The 14609-nt window shown below is 41.1% G+C and overlaps 1 protein-coding gene and 1 pseudogene across 4 annotated transcripts in view; one reads left to right on the top strand and one right to left on the bottom strand.

Moving 5' to 3' along the window:
- Positions 1-14609, bottom strand: part of Znf385d (zinc finger protein 385D) — a 416968-nt gene that overhangs the window by 95605 nt on the left and 306754 nt on the right. The gene's annotated exons all lie outside the window — the stretch shown is intronic.
- On the top strand, positions 11970-14072 carry LOC129670508 (serine/threonine-protein kinase PAK 6-like; annotated as a pseudogene).

Below are 14609 nucleotides of genomic sequence, written 5' to 3'. Positions count from 1 at the left end.
ACAGAACAAGAAAATTTGAACACAGGAAACTTCCCAGAGCAACTGTTTTTAACAGCACCTAAGACTTTAAAGCAGGCCTGACTGGCATGCCTGGGGAAATGCACTTCTTTTTTCATGGTTTTCAAAGCTTCACATAAAGTGATTTCTAGCACATTATATATAAGAGACCTTATCTTTTAATACAGCTCATATGCATCTCAGGATATCATCAGATATAAGCTAATTTTTTATTAAGAAATGAATTACAGTTAAATATTCCAGTTTGAGTGTGTACTTGTGTGTGTGTGTGGGGGGGGATTCTCATGTAGCCAATTTTGACTCTGCATTTAAAAAATCCTGGTGTTCTAGGGTGGCTAGAACTACAGGCCTATGCCACCAAGGCCAGCCCTATTCCATACTGCTGAAATCAGACCTGTAGTCACTCCTGATTTCTGAACTGCAATGACTGATGCCCTCGCACTAACCCTGGCCTGAGAAATGAACCCACCAATGACTTATTCCTAGTAAGTAAGTGCTCCACCGTGGAACAAAAGCTCCAGCCCCTCTTGTTTTTTTTTTTTTTTGTTTGTTTGTTTACTTGTATTTTGAGACAAGTTCTTTTTATGTACTCAGGCTGTCCTTGAACATGTGATCCACTCAATGCTTATTCCAGAGTCATAGGGTTACAGCTGTGTGTCTCTATATTATTAAGAAATTAAAATTTCATTGGATAGAAAAGTTACAATTTATGGCAGGATTTGTCGCAGTTTCACTCTGGTTTCATACAGGATTTAAACAGAAAGTAAAACCTACTGCTATAGATTTGGTAAGGATGTTGTATACCTTTATAAGTTTGTACTCTGTAAAGTTCTCAGGAAGATGTTGGGATTGTCAGAGGTTAGTGCTACTACATTTTTATTGGTCACTGGATGTATCATCCTTTCCCAAGTATTGATATAGTTCTCCTGAAGTCTGGATTAGTTCTCTTAAGAGTGACTTGTCATAAAGAGCGCTGGGCTGACTTCTCAGTTTCTCTGGCCTTCTGTCTCTCATATGTTCCCACCATGATGCCACCTGTTATGTTGAACTGAAGCCCAAAATATTGAGCTGCTGGGTCTTAGACTCTTAGCCTCCAAAAGCATTAGTGAAAGAAACACATTTACTTTACAAATTATCTAAATTTGGATGCTTTGTAAAACAGAAATTGATTAGTGGACTGAAACATCCACATTAAGCATCATCTTAGAGTGGAACTGAACACTGTCAATCTGAAGAAAGCTTCTCATTATTGAATTATTCACTCACCAAAAACAAGTGTATAAGGGGAGTAATGAAAGAAGGTCATTCCAAGAGATCATCCTTTGAAATGGTTTATTTATTGAACAGTTAATTACCAAATTTGTTATTCGCCTAATGGTTCTAAAAATTCAAGATTATTAAATGTGTGTGCAACCAACTGATAGTATAGAAGTAATGATATTATTATTAATGTTTTTTTTCTGAAAGCTTTAGTGAATTCTAGAACTATAAAATAATTCCATTCACTACTTGACATTTAGACAGGAAGTACATATGCTGTCTGATTGCACCCCAGATGCCACCTGAGAAATTTATTTTTTCTCTGTGTGACTTTTGTGGCAATTTTCCTTCTCATATTGGATTCATAATTAGCACATGCAATGAGGCATTAATGAACTCTTATTTATACAGCATCAAGCTTCAGTGAACACAAAATGCTCCATTTAAATTTATTCTCTGTACATATGCATCTGGAATTATCACTGGACTTAAGAAACAGACTCCAATAAGGAGTAGGCTTCTTCAAAAGATTTTTTGAAGGGCAGGGATAAGAAACAAAACATATGACTATCCTTTTGTAAGACGGAATTATCTGAGGCTCTCGATTTAAAATTAGAATACAAGAAACATACTTCCAGAGCTGGAGAAATGTTTCATATGTTGAAGGCTAGGCTTACAACCGAAAAACAAGAAACACACTTCAAAACCCCTATCGGTGTTCTGCAGGTTCCCATGACTAAGAGCCTTACCACTGTACCTTAATATCATATGTACCTTACTATCATAAAGAGAACTTAATTTCCAATGAGAGGCTACTTCAGTTTCTGCTAATGGCACGTTTATCTGCCTCTGTAATTTGCTTCACTTATGGCTGTCCCTTACATTAATATTCATTACAAAATCCCTCTCCAATATTACTTGATTTCACAGAAATGCATTAGCTATGACAAATGTCCCATAAATTACACAGTGTTAATGCAAGCAGAGCCTATAGTAATTATTGCCATTTAAACACACAGATTATTCCTTTTAGCCTACTTTTAAGGAACTGAAATAAAATCTGCAGCCACCAGAGATTAGAACTCTTGGCTTTTTAGGAACTATTTTCTATAATATAATTTTCCCATATTTGTACAACCACATACAGAGATGTAATAAACATGGGAAGACCATATATTTATGTAGAGAAAATAAAATGCTTGGTGCAAAAAACAACACAGAGTGTGACTCTCAGAAGGTTTCAATCTCATATCACATTTGACCCAATCCACTATCTTGCTAATTTTGTTATTCTTGTTGTTGTTTCAAGACAGGGTTTCTTTGTGTATCCTTGACTGTCCTGGACTCTCTTTGTAGACCAGGCTAATCTTGAACAGACAGAGATTTGCCACCTCTGCTTCCTAGAGTGCTGGGGTTATGAGCGTGTACCACTACATAGGGCTTATCTTGCTATTTTTAATGTATACTTTGACCAAAGACCAAATGGTCAAAGTAACATATAGTTACTTTCTGAAGAAAGTATAAGTAACTATAAGTTGCTTTCTTCAGAAAGTAACTATCAGTTAGTCAACTCCATCAAGAAGAAAAGTACATGCAGATATTTAAATAGAGGTGGGAGGGCATCCAGATATTTGAATTCTACATTCTGCTCTTTATAGAGATCAATATGAGCCCCAAGTGCCAAAGAAAGCAAAGAAAGCCTTTCAAATGTCTCAAGTCAATCTAATCTATTTCTATATTATAGCTTCACGGCTCTCAAAGTAGGAGACTAAGAACTTACCATGTCACAAGGTACATCAGTCTATTTTGGACAGCTTTTGATTTCTTTATGGTTAAATTGTATTTTTTAATATCATAATGTGTATTCATTTATTTCTTTTAAAATTGTTATTTATTATTTATTACACTTTGTATCCCAGCAGTGGCTTCCTCCCTCATCTCCTCCCAATCTCACCCTCCCTCTTCTTCCCCTATGCTTGTCCTCTAGTCCACTGATAGGGAGGTTCTCCTTTCCTTCTATCTGATCCTAGCCTATCAGGTCTCATCACCAGTGGCTAACATTTTCCTCCTCTGTGGCCTGGCAAGGCTGTACCCCCCAAGGGGAGGGGATCAGAGAGCCTGCCACTTATTTCATACCACAGACAGCCCTTGCTCCCAGACAAGGAAACCCATTTGGAGACTGAATCTATGGGCTACATCTGAGCAGGGGTTTTAGGTCCTCTCCATGCACGGTCCATGGTTGGGGTATCAGTCTCTGTGGGGCCTCCAAGGCCCAGTTATTTTTGGCTTTGTTGATCTCCTTACAGAGCTCTTTTACCCTCTAGGTCTTATTTGTTGTTAGACAGAGTCTCAGCGTATCTTATAGGCTACATTGAACCTGAAATCTTCATGCTTCCATCTGCTGAGTGCTGGAATTACAGTTCTGTAAGTCATGTAACTGGCTTTTACTTATAAAGAAGTCTTTCTTGTTGATTTATATTCTAGAGTTTCAAAACTTTCTTGCACTAAAACTTATTTGTCTGATAAGTCATGCAAGTGCATTAAGTATTGAATATTTTGATGATGGGTTAGTGATAGATGGGAAAATTTCTAGTTTTTTTTTGTAATTTGATACTGTTCTCAACATTTTGTTTAGGTTCAGTCTTGTGGTACTTTTCAAGTGGTTTTTCAAATCTTCACCTTTCTGGGTGACTTGCTCTAGTACTGAAAAGAACAGAGACCTTTTTTGAAATGAGAAAGCCCACAGAATTAAGTATGGTTTGGTAAGATTATGAAAGCAGAGCCTTTGGTAATATATGTCTAGATTTGTTTAATAATTGTGAGCAGACTCGGTATGTATGCCTTTAATGCCAGCAATCTGGAGGTCAAGGCAGAAAGATCAAGAATACAAGGTCAACCTTGTATGTTAGCTGGACAAGACCCTGTCCTGAAAAAACAACAACAACAACAACAAAAAATCAATCCACAGTTCTGAGCAGCACAGGAAAACTCTAAGGGCCATGACTGTATAATGAGTGATGTCTAGAGTGTGTGATTTACTCAGTTCTCTAAGTAAGAGGTCAACAAATTATCTAGCTTTGTAAAGAAAGTTTTACTAAAACATTGTCATGTTCCTCTGTACATTATCTGTGACTGCTTTGAATGGTATTTGTAGAACTGAGTGGCTGTAAAGAGTGTTTATGACTAGAAATGTTTTAAACATTTCTCTGGCCTGCAGTAAGTCTGAAAACTATAGATCATCACTGCACAGGATTACTAAAGAACAGATTGCTCAGGATGTGGCCCTGTAGTGCAGAAATTGAATAACTTGTACAAGGTCCTGGGTTAGAGTTCTAGCCATGGAAAAATACTATATGCTACAAGAAACAATACTTCCAAATCCCATAAACCTAGGAAACTACTCTTTCAGTTTTTACCCCCAAACTTCTGTAAATCACCATGTTCCCAATGTATGTAATTACTAGAATTTTTTTTTTGGAAAGTGACAATAACTTGGCATTAGTCCCTGAATAACTCCCAGTTTGACTTTCTAGCTTGATATAACCTACCATTCTAACACTGCACTGTTCTTCCTTCTTGGGCACGCCCTTTTGTCTGTTTTTGTTTTTAGTGTAGTTATTTGCTTTTACTATAAATTCATTTTAGACTCACATACAATTTGCAAAAAGTAATTTTGTGAGTTTCCATTATCTCATTTGTATGCCTTTGGTTACAACATCATACAATCACAAAACCATGATCTATACCCAAAACTTTGACATTGAATATTACTAGATGACCTGAAGATCTCATTCAGGTTTTACCAGTTTGTGTGGGCACTATTTCTCTAACATGTATTTCTGTGAAATTCTAATGTTTGTACAGAATTTCACAGTCTCCATAGTCAGAGGTAACCTCTTATCTCATGCCAGTGAACTGGCTCCCCTACCATTCCACACTGGTCACATCTTCCCTTCAGGCTTAAAACTGAACAATACCTCATCAACATAATTTATAGAATAGCATGTAAAAAATGGGTCATTTCTGGTTAGCTGTCTTTTCTACCTATAAGGTCTAAGAAATCTTCTAAAGTGCTTATAGTACTCAATACTTACTTGATGTTGTTTTTCAGTTGCCTATGAGATCCCATTGTATCAGTCCATCACTGTTAATTCCCTTGTCCAGTTGAATACATTTGCATTGTTATGAAACCACTATAAATATTTGTGTTGTGTTGTTTGTGTGTACATAAACCTTTGTTTGTCTTAGGTAAATATTTAGGCAGAAATAAGCCCCAAACAGATAAATATGGCATATTTTCTCCTCTTTGTCCATCCTAGGTAGTATATGATGCATAAAGCTAAATATGTCATAGAGACTTGGGGAAGAAAGGACGCTAGTAGGAAGGTTAAGAAAGGGTGGGAGAAAAAAACTGGGAGCAAAAACATGGTAAAAGCACACGACATACTTGAAAGATATTCTATATGGAATTCAGGGGTTATGGATACACACCAATAAAAAATTTAATTTAAAGAATAAGGTTGCTTGATTACATGGTAATAACACATTCAATTTTGTAGGAAGCTGTGGAACTGTTTTTCTCACCAGCCACATTAGTATTTCCTTGGTGGGACCTTAAATGTCCCAATAGGGCTATATTCTCATCAGCATGGTGATGGTCATTTAGTTTTAGCCATTCTGAGAGAAGTGCAGTAGTATTTTATCTTGGCTTTAATGTGCATTTCCCAAAAGCTAGTGATACTAGAGATGTTTTTGTTTGTTTGTTTGTTTGTTTTTGTATGAGCGCTATAGCATACACATAGAAGTCAAAGGAGAACTTGCAGGATGATCTGAAGGTCAAACTCAGATCACAAAGTTTGAGCCATCTTGTCAGCAGCTCAATAGCTTCTGTTATATTTATTAACCTTTTCAGTACTCTTAAGCAGAATATTTACTGAAGCCTTTTGCATAATTATAAATGATATTTTTTTTATTTTTTGTTACTAGGCTGTGGGTGCTTTTTCATACTACTTTCTTGAATATATCTTCTTGTATTATTACCAAGCACAGTTAGCAGGTCACTCCTCTCTGATTCTCAAGGGCAGTGTGGGTGGCAGAGAAAAAGAAGCACATCTTTGTTTTTTTTTTATGATTTGAGTATACTTAAAACTAAAAAAAAGGTTTCTCCAGGTGTAAGCAGACATACATTGTTGGAGAAAGACAGTCCGAGACCCACCTGCCTTCATGTTTGTGGTGGCACTGGTGAGCTGTAGACACATAGGGGTCCCCCCACCACCACACTGCATATCTCAGGCAGAGGAAGCCACCTAGAGGCCCACCTCCCATGTGACCTGCCTATATCTGGAGCCACTGCAATGTGCAAGTATGTGGTGGACAGACAGGAGAAAAAGAGAAGCGGAGCAGTTTGAACATTATGAAAAAAGGTGGAACTGGAGATGTGAGGGTACAGAGGAATAGCCTGCTGTGTGTAGCCTGCCATGCCACCTGAGTCTATGGTGAAGTCCTAGCCTGTGCTGACACTGCGGGATATGTCTAGGTCTGTAGCCATGCAGCAACAGGAGTCTGTGTCAATGTCCATGGCTTGTATTACCACTAACGATCATGTGCAGAGCTAGCCCTGCCCCTCTCTGGCTGCAGAACTCTGGAGAGCTCTCAGCAGCAGCAATATTCAAGAGAGCAGGCCCTGTACTTTACATGGGCAGCATGGTAGAGCTGGCCCTCGTGGCAGGTCCAAGGGTGAGCTGGCCCTGAGGTCATAAGCATGGGAGAGCTGGCCTCACCTCTATCTGCCACGAGGTATTGTGGGCCCAAAGGGGATGGCCTCCCTCCATCCCCCTGTTTTCCTCACCACCTGCAGCACTTGGCAGAGCTGGCCTTGAGATCTTTTTTTATTATTATTATTTTATTATTAATTACACTTTATTCATTTTTGTATCCCCCCATAAGCTCCTCCTTCCTTCCCTCCCGATCCCACCCTCCCTCCCCTTTCTGCATGCATGCCACTCCCCAAGTCCACTGATAGGGGAGGTTCTCCTCTCCTTTCTGATCTTAGTCTATCAGTTCTCATCAAAAGTGGCTGCATTGTCCTCTACTGTGGCCTGGTAAGGCTGCTCCCCCCTCAGGGGGAGGTGATCAATGAGGATGCCAATCAAATTATGTCAGAGGCAGTCCCTCTTCCCATTACTATGTAACCCACTTGGACACTGAACTGCCATGGGCTATATCTGTGCAGGGGTTCTAGGTTATCTCCACGAATAGTCCTTGGTTGGAGTATGAGTCTCTGGGAAGTTCCCTGTGTTCAAATTATCTTGTTCTGTTGCTCTCATTGTGGAGATCCTGTCCCCCCCCCAGCTCTTACTATTTCCCACTTCTTACATAAAATTCCATTCACTCTGCCTATCAGTTGGCCATCAGGCTCAGCATCTGCTTTGATGGTCTATACTGCAGAGGCTTTCAGAGGCCCTCTGTGGCAGGTTCCAAGGTTGTTTTCTGTTTTCTTCTGGCTTTCAGAGGCCCTCTGTAGCAGGTTCCGAGGTTGTTTCCTGTTTTCTTTTTCTTCTGATGTCCATCCTCTTTGCCTTTCAGGATGGGGATTGAACATTTTAGTTAGGGTCCTCTCTTTTGCTTAGTTTGTTTAGATGTACAGATTCTAGTGGGTTTATTCTATGTTGTATATTTATCTGAGTGAGTATATCCCATGCGTGTCTTTTTGCTTCTGGGACAACTCACTCAGGATGATCCTTTCCAGGTCCCACCATTTACCTGCAAATTTCATGATTTCCTTATTTTTCATTGCTGAGTAATACTCCATTGTATAGATGTACCACAGTTTCTGCATCCATTCTTCAGTTGAGGGGCATCTGGGTTGTTTCCAGCTTCTGGCTATTACAAATAAAGCTGCTACAAACATGGTTGAGCAAATGTCCTTTTTGTGTACTTGAGCCTCTTTTGGGTATATGCCCAGGAGTGGTATGGCTGGATCTTGAGGAAGCACTATTCCTAGTTGTCTGAGAAAGTGCCAGATTGGTTTCCAGAGTGGTTTTACAAGTTTACATTCCCACCAGCAGTGGAGAAGGGTTCCCCTTTCTCCACAACCTCTCCAGCATGTGTTGTCCCTTGAGTTTTTGATCTTGGCCATTCTGATGGGTGTAAGGTGAAATCTCAGGGTTGTTTTGATTTGCATTTCCCTAATGGCTAATGAGGTTGAGCATTTCTTTAAGTGCTTCTCTGCCATTCGATATTCCTCTACAGAGAATTCTCTGTTTAGCTCTGTTCCCCATTTTTTAAGTGGATTACTTGGTTTGCTGCTTTTCAGCTTGTTTAGTTCTTTAAATATACTGGATATGAGTCCTCTGTCAGATAAAGGGTTGGTGATGATTTTTTCTCAATCTGTAGGCAGTCGAAGAAGCACATCTTACCCCGGGTCTTCTTTCTTGTTTCTCTTCTTTAGGTGTATAGATTTCATTATGTTTATCATATCTTATAGGTCTATATAAGTGAGTATATACCATGTGTGTCTTTCTCCTTCTGAGATACCTCACTCAGAATGATCTTTTCTAGATCCCACCATTTGGCTGCAAATTTCATGATTTCCTCATTTTTGATTGCTGAGTAGTATTCCATTGTGTAAAAATACCACAATTTTTGTATCCTTTCCTCTGTTGATGGACATCTGGGTTGTTTCCAAGTTCTGACTATTACAAATAAATTACAAACTATTACAGTACTATTACAAACATGAACTATTTCTGACAGGAACTCAATGGCAGATTCTTTGACCTCTCCACCCCCCAAGGAAGGAGCAGTCCTGCTAGGCCACAGAGGAAGACTTTGTAGCCATTCCTGAAGATACCTGATAAAACAGGGTCAGATGAAAGGGGAGGAGGACCTCCTCAATCAGTAGACATGGAAAGGGGCAGGGAGGACATGAGGGAGGGAGGGTGGAATTAGGAGGGAATGAGGGAGGGGAATACAGCTAGGATACCGAGTTAATAAAATGTAACTAATAATAAAAAATAAAAAAGCAAAGCTGCTACAAAAAAAATTGAAAGAAGCACAGCATATTTCATGATATTTGCTTGAAGTAGACTGTACATTGTCAATGAGTATCATGGCCTGTAGAGTAGTCTTTCTGTAGGACCAGAAAGAAAAGATTTTTTCTTGACATTGCTTTGTGTACATTCACTGTTGGTTCCTCGGACAGACATAGGAGGCAGACAGAACAAACAAGAAAAAAAAAAAAAAACAAAACAAAACAAAACAAAAAAAAAAACCAAAAACCTCAGAATGGGGTGCTTGTTCCTCAAACTCTGAGGTCTCTTGTAGGTTTCCTAAACCCTCAATTGGCAAAAACATAAAAACTAACAAACAAAACCAAAACTAGCAGTAGCCCTCAGTCATTATAAGTACACTGCAGCAAGTGGGTGTTTTAGGGGGAAATACCTGTACCCAAAAGATGTCAATATAGCACAGATAAAACCAAAATATAGTGCTATGGTATAGAAGTTACAGGCAAAATGTTAATGATTATAAGTGATACTTTATTAGAAAATAAGGAGGGTGTTGGATCAGACTAGATTAGAGAATCTAGCAAAGATCTCTCAAATTAGAGAGTCACAAATCTAGCCAAAATTCAGCTAAGTGAAAAGGATGCTCTAGGAATAACAGGGCTAATCTGACCAAGATTCATCCATGCATACTTATGAGTATCAAATTTGAAATGAGGTGTCATGAGACGTATTCATTTATAACTAAACTACCTTATGAAGAATCAGAGCCAAGAGCCATAAATGAAAGTACAAGACTTTGCAACACTCTAATTTCAAAGACTTCTATTTGATGATGACACATGATAAAAGCTCCCATCACTCATGTCACAGCCTCCCTTTCTGATTACAAAGTACATGCTGTCTATTTCTCTAAAAATGGTGACACATTATCAAAAGATGATAAATACCTTCACAAATAGAGGAGTCTAAAAACTGCTTACAATATTTCTCTGTCTTTCTGCTACAACAAACATCTTGACTAGTTTTCTGGTCTGCTGGGAAGTTCAACTTCAAAGGGAGAAACATAAACTAGAATACATGGTATTAAGATGAAACTAGGTCATATTTTCCATAACCACAATGCAGAGGTGTTTCAAAATCAGTCACAAGATTGTATTCCAATTTTCCCAAAGTTAGGAGTGTTTGCATTATTCCTAACTTGGAGTTCTTTTGTTGGCTGATTCATATGTTTGTGAATTTATTGGTGGATGTGTCACACTTTTTACTATGAGCTAAGGATATGCAAAGTACAAGGATAATAGTCATAAAAAAAATCACATTCTTGATCATGAGGAAGTTCAGGAAACAGACAAAACCAAGAGTGAGATAAAATACTTAACAATACAATGGCCTATCAGAAATATGCTAAGCAATGCTACCTGTGTTGAAACTAATTAGGATTTATATATATATATCTTTTTTCAGGTTTCAGTCAGTTCCACATGCAGAGAAAAGGGCTTTTCAGTCTTTTGCATGGAGCACACCAAGCAGCTGAAGGCATCTTTCCTTTCATACCCAAAGTTTGCCTTAATAGATGGCTCCATTTCCATTTTTGCTTTTTTTTCCTCTCTTTCTTCCCTTCCCTTCCCTTCCCTTCCCTTCCCTTCCCTTCCCTTCCCTTCTTCTCTTTTCTCTTCCCTTTTCATCTCTTCCCTCCTCTCCTCTCCCATCTTCTCTCTTCTCTCCTTTTCTCCCATCTTGTCCTCTTTCTCTTCTTCTCTCCTCTTTTCTCCTCTTCCATTTCTTTTCCCACTCCTTCCTTTTCCCTCTTTCTTTCTGTCTCATATCTGCTTCTCTGTCTCTTTGTTCTCTCAATCTCTCTCTCTCTCCTGTTCTAATATTTTTTCAAATTTCAAAGACATGGTCTTTCCCTCTTCTCAACATGCTGTTTTTATTTATAAACATAGAACTTTGTATTCTGTCTTACATTTACTTAAAAACGCATTGGTTAGAATAAATTTCATGGCTCAAATCAAAATGCAGAAGATTTGTTCAAGGTTTTCACAGGACCCCACTGCCTGTGGGCATCAAGTAGGATGCCCACAGACCTTCTCTACTCTATCATCCCAGGCCCATTTATCATGGACACCTATAGTGATGGAAAAGAACACGAAGGCTGCTTTCCTTCCCCAATGTACACACCTCCTGTAGATTTCTCAGACCAACTTCTTCAGTCCTCTCCTTCTATCAGCCTCCAACACCAGGAAGAATTTCACCATAAATTTCACACTAGTACAGCAGGCTATAAAAACAGGCAACACTCAGACAACGTAGTCTCTGAACATCCAGAGAGGAAACAGAAACCAAGGAACAAAATTTCTACCCATCCCAACACAGAAATGAACACCTACACTGATAATCACCCCCAAACCAGATGCTTAGACACATTCCAGGGTCGTTTTGATCTCCTTTATAAGTAAAGGACATTGGGCATTTCTGTAAGTGTTTCTCCACAATTTAATATTATTCTGTTGAAAATTCTGTTTAGCTTTGTACCCTTCCTGGTGTTCTCCATGGCTTCTTGCTAGACAGGTAAGCAGAGGACTGGCTTTGGAAAGTCCTGGGATCTTCCCTCTCCTCCATGCTCTAGAGATCTGACCTCAGAAGAGTGAATCCAGAGGAGAGAAGACCATAGGAAGCACCATGTCCAGCAAGAAAAAGAAGAAATGTCCTGAGATATCAGCTCCGCAGAACTTCCAGCACCTTTCCATACTGCCTTTAACCCCAAGGAAGGCACACAATGGCAGAACATCCTGGATTCTCTGAGGCAGGCCAAGAGCTTGTGGCTTCTTCTTATATCACATGGGTGATTGCAGCCCGTGAAGATGGCAGTACCAGGTAGCTCAGTGGCCACAGAGGGCTCCATCTCGGGACTGTTCAACATTCAGAAGTTGTCAGATATGCATGGATGCAGCCCCACCTGCCTGCAGCAGGCACAGTCCCTGGGGTTGTTCAGGGATGATAACGGGCTGCTGGCCCAGGTATGTACTTCCAAAGTCCTCAGTCTGAGCTGCGATGATCCCCATGGCCTCTATCTCAGTGGCAATGGGGGCACACCAGCAGGTCACAGGCAAATGCCATGGCTGGAGTCACAGAGCCCTTAGGCCCTGCCCAATGGAGTGGCTGCCAAGGCACAATCCTTGGGCCCTGCTGATTTTCAGGGTGCCTCTCAGCATTGCCTGCATCTGGATGCCTGACTACAGATTTCCCCACCTGGCACCCTTTATGTCCACAGGGAGTCATGGGGTGATGGCTGCCAAGCATAGTTCAGAGGAGGCCCTGCCACAGTCCTGACTGATGGGCTCAGCCATTGGCAGGCCAGGTGTAGAAGGCAATCCTATCCCTAAGAACCAGAAAAGCAGCCTCAAACAACTGCTCTTCTGAAGCATGTTCTTGTCCAGTCCTGCCATAGGCTCCACAAGCAGCAGAAAACCAGTCCCTCTACCATAGAACAAACTCAGTTCTGCTTTCTGATCACCACAAAAAGATCCCTCCTGAAACCCTGTAGCCAAGGCACAGTCCTTGCCCTCAGATCAGCCCATGGAGACCTTCAGTCCTCTGATCACCTCTGATACCAGCAGCTCCCAGAAGTCCTTCCACATAGCCACAGCCACCTGTTCACTTCCAGGCTGGTCTTTTTCAGCAGTCCCCACCCCCTCACTAGGTATGCTCAGATCAACACCAGCAATCTATACCTGCTGCACAACCCCACAGTGGTCAAAGGGACCTTGGCTGGCAAGGGCACAGGCTTTTTGACACACGAGCAGTTCAAGGCTGTGCTCAGGATGGTGTTGTACCAGGGTGAACCCCAGCTGCTGGTGGACAACTATGTGAAGACTGGGAGGGCTCCATGGACATTGTGTGTCTGGCCCCAGAGAAGCACTGGGGTAGCCAGGTGGCGGTCAAGATGATGGACCTTCAAAAGCAGCAACTCAGGAAGCTGTTCTTTAATGAGGTGGTGATCATGCATGACTACTGGCATCTCAACATGTTGAAGATATACAAGAGTTACCTGGTAGTCTAGGAGCTGTGGGTGCTGATGGAGTTTCCTGTAGGGTAAGGCCCTCACAGACATTATTTCCCAAGTCAGGCTGAAAGAGGAGCAGATTGCCACTGTGTGTCAACCTGTGCTTCAGGCCTTGGCTTACCTTCATACCATCTTTCTGTACTCAGATCAGCAAGTCCCCACGAGAAAGTCAATGGTAGGAATCCCATATTGGATGGCTCCTGAAGTGACTTCCAGAGCCCTCTATGCTACCAAGATGGATGTCTGTTCTCTGGGAATCATGGTAATTGAAGTGGTAGATGGAGAACCTCAACTTCAGCAATTCCTCAGTGCAAGCCATGAAGAGGAGCATTCCTCCACCTAAGCTAAAGAACTCTTACAAGATCTTTCCAGCACTGCCAGACTTCCTGGAATGGGTGCTGGCATGGGAATCCTAAGAGAGAGCCATGGTCCAGGAGCTCATGCTGCAGACAGGGCTGCCCGAATGTCTGGTGCCTCTAATACAGCCCTACTGCAAGCAGGCCTCCATCTGCTTAGCCTGTCCCAGGTTGCACCTGCTACCCGTGCCAACAGGCAAAGGACACTGGGCAGTCAGTCCACTGGCAGAGCCTACCTGCCTTCTTCTCTCAGTATTTGCTCCAAAGATTAAATGTGAAGTTCCACCCCTTAACTCTTGCCAATTTGGGCCAGGCCAGACCTGCTCCTTCAGTTCCCAGAGTCATCAGTTGTCTTTAGGATGAGAATGACCCCCTTAGGCAGGTTTGGCCCTTTGTTATTTACACAGGGATATTTCTAAGAAACATGTAGTGTGGTGCTCTTGGACACCAGCCAGCAAAGCTGACAAGCTGCCACAGGTTTTTAAAGGCAGTATCCACTAGTGTCCTAGGCCAACTAGAGAGTGTGTGTCCCAATTATGTATGGATACTTGCTTTTCTGTGTTATAGCTGCAAACCCTAGAGTCCCAGAGGGCCATGAGGAAGTATTTTATTGTCTGAATTCTTCTTCCCTAGTTCTGACTTCCAGAAGCTCCACTTGCACCTGTTTCCTGAATGTTCCCTGGCACTTCTTGTCCTTAGAAAGCCTCTACAGAACTGTGAATTGACTATGTGTAGGCCATGGGAGTGGAAAGGGTAATCTTCTGAGAGAACAAGTGAGCGAGAGAGAGGGGAGAGAGAGGTTGATGGTAAAAGTGGTTCCATTTTCCAGGATGGAGAGAACATATTCTCATATTCTCTCTCTCTCTCTCTCTCTCTCTCTCTCTCTCTCTCTCTCTCTCT

Source organism: Psammomys obesus, unplaced genomic scaffold (genome assembly GCF_907164565.1).
Source record: "Psammomys obesus unplaced genomic scaffold, mPsaObe1.curated_primary_1811, whole genome shotgun sequence".
Lineage (NCBI taxonomy): Eukaryota > Metazoa > Chordata > Mammalia > Rodentia > Muridae > Psammomys > Psammomys obesus.
This window is presented reverse-complemented; position numbering and strand designations above follow the sequence as displayed.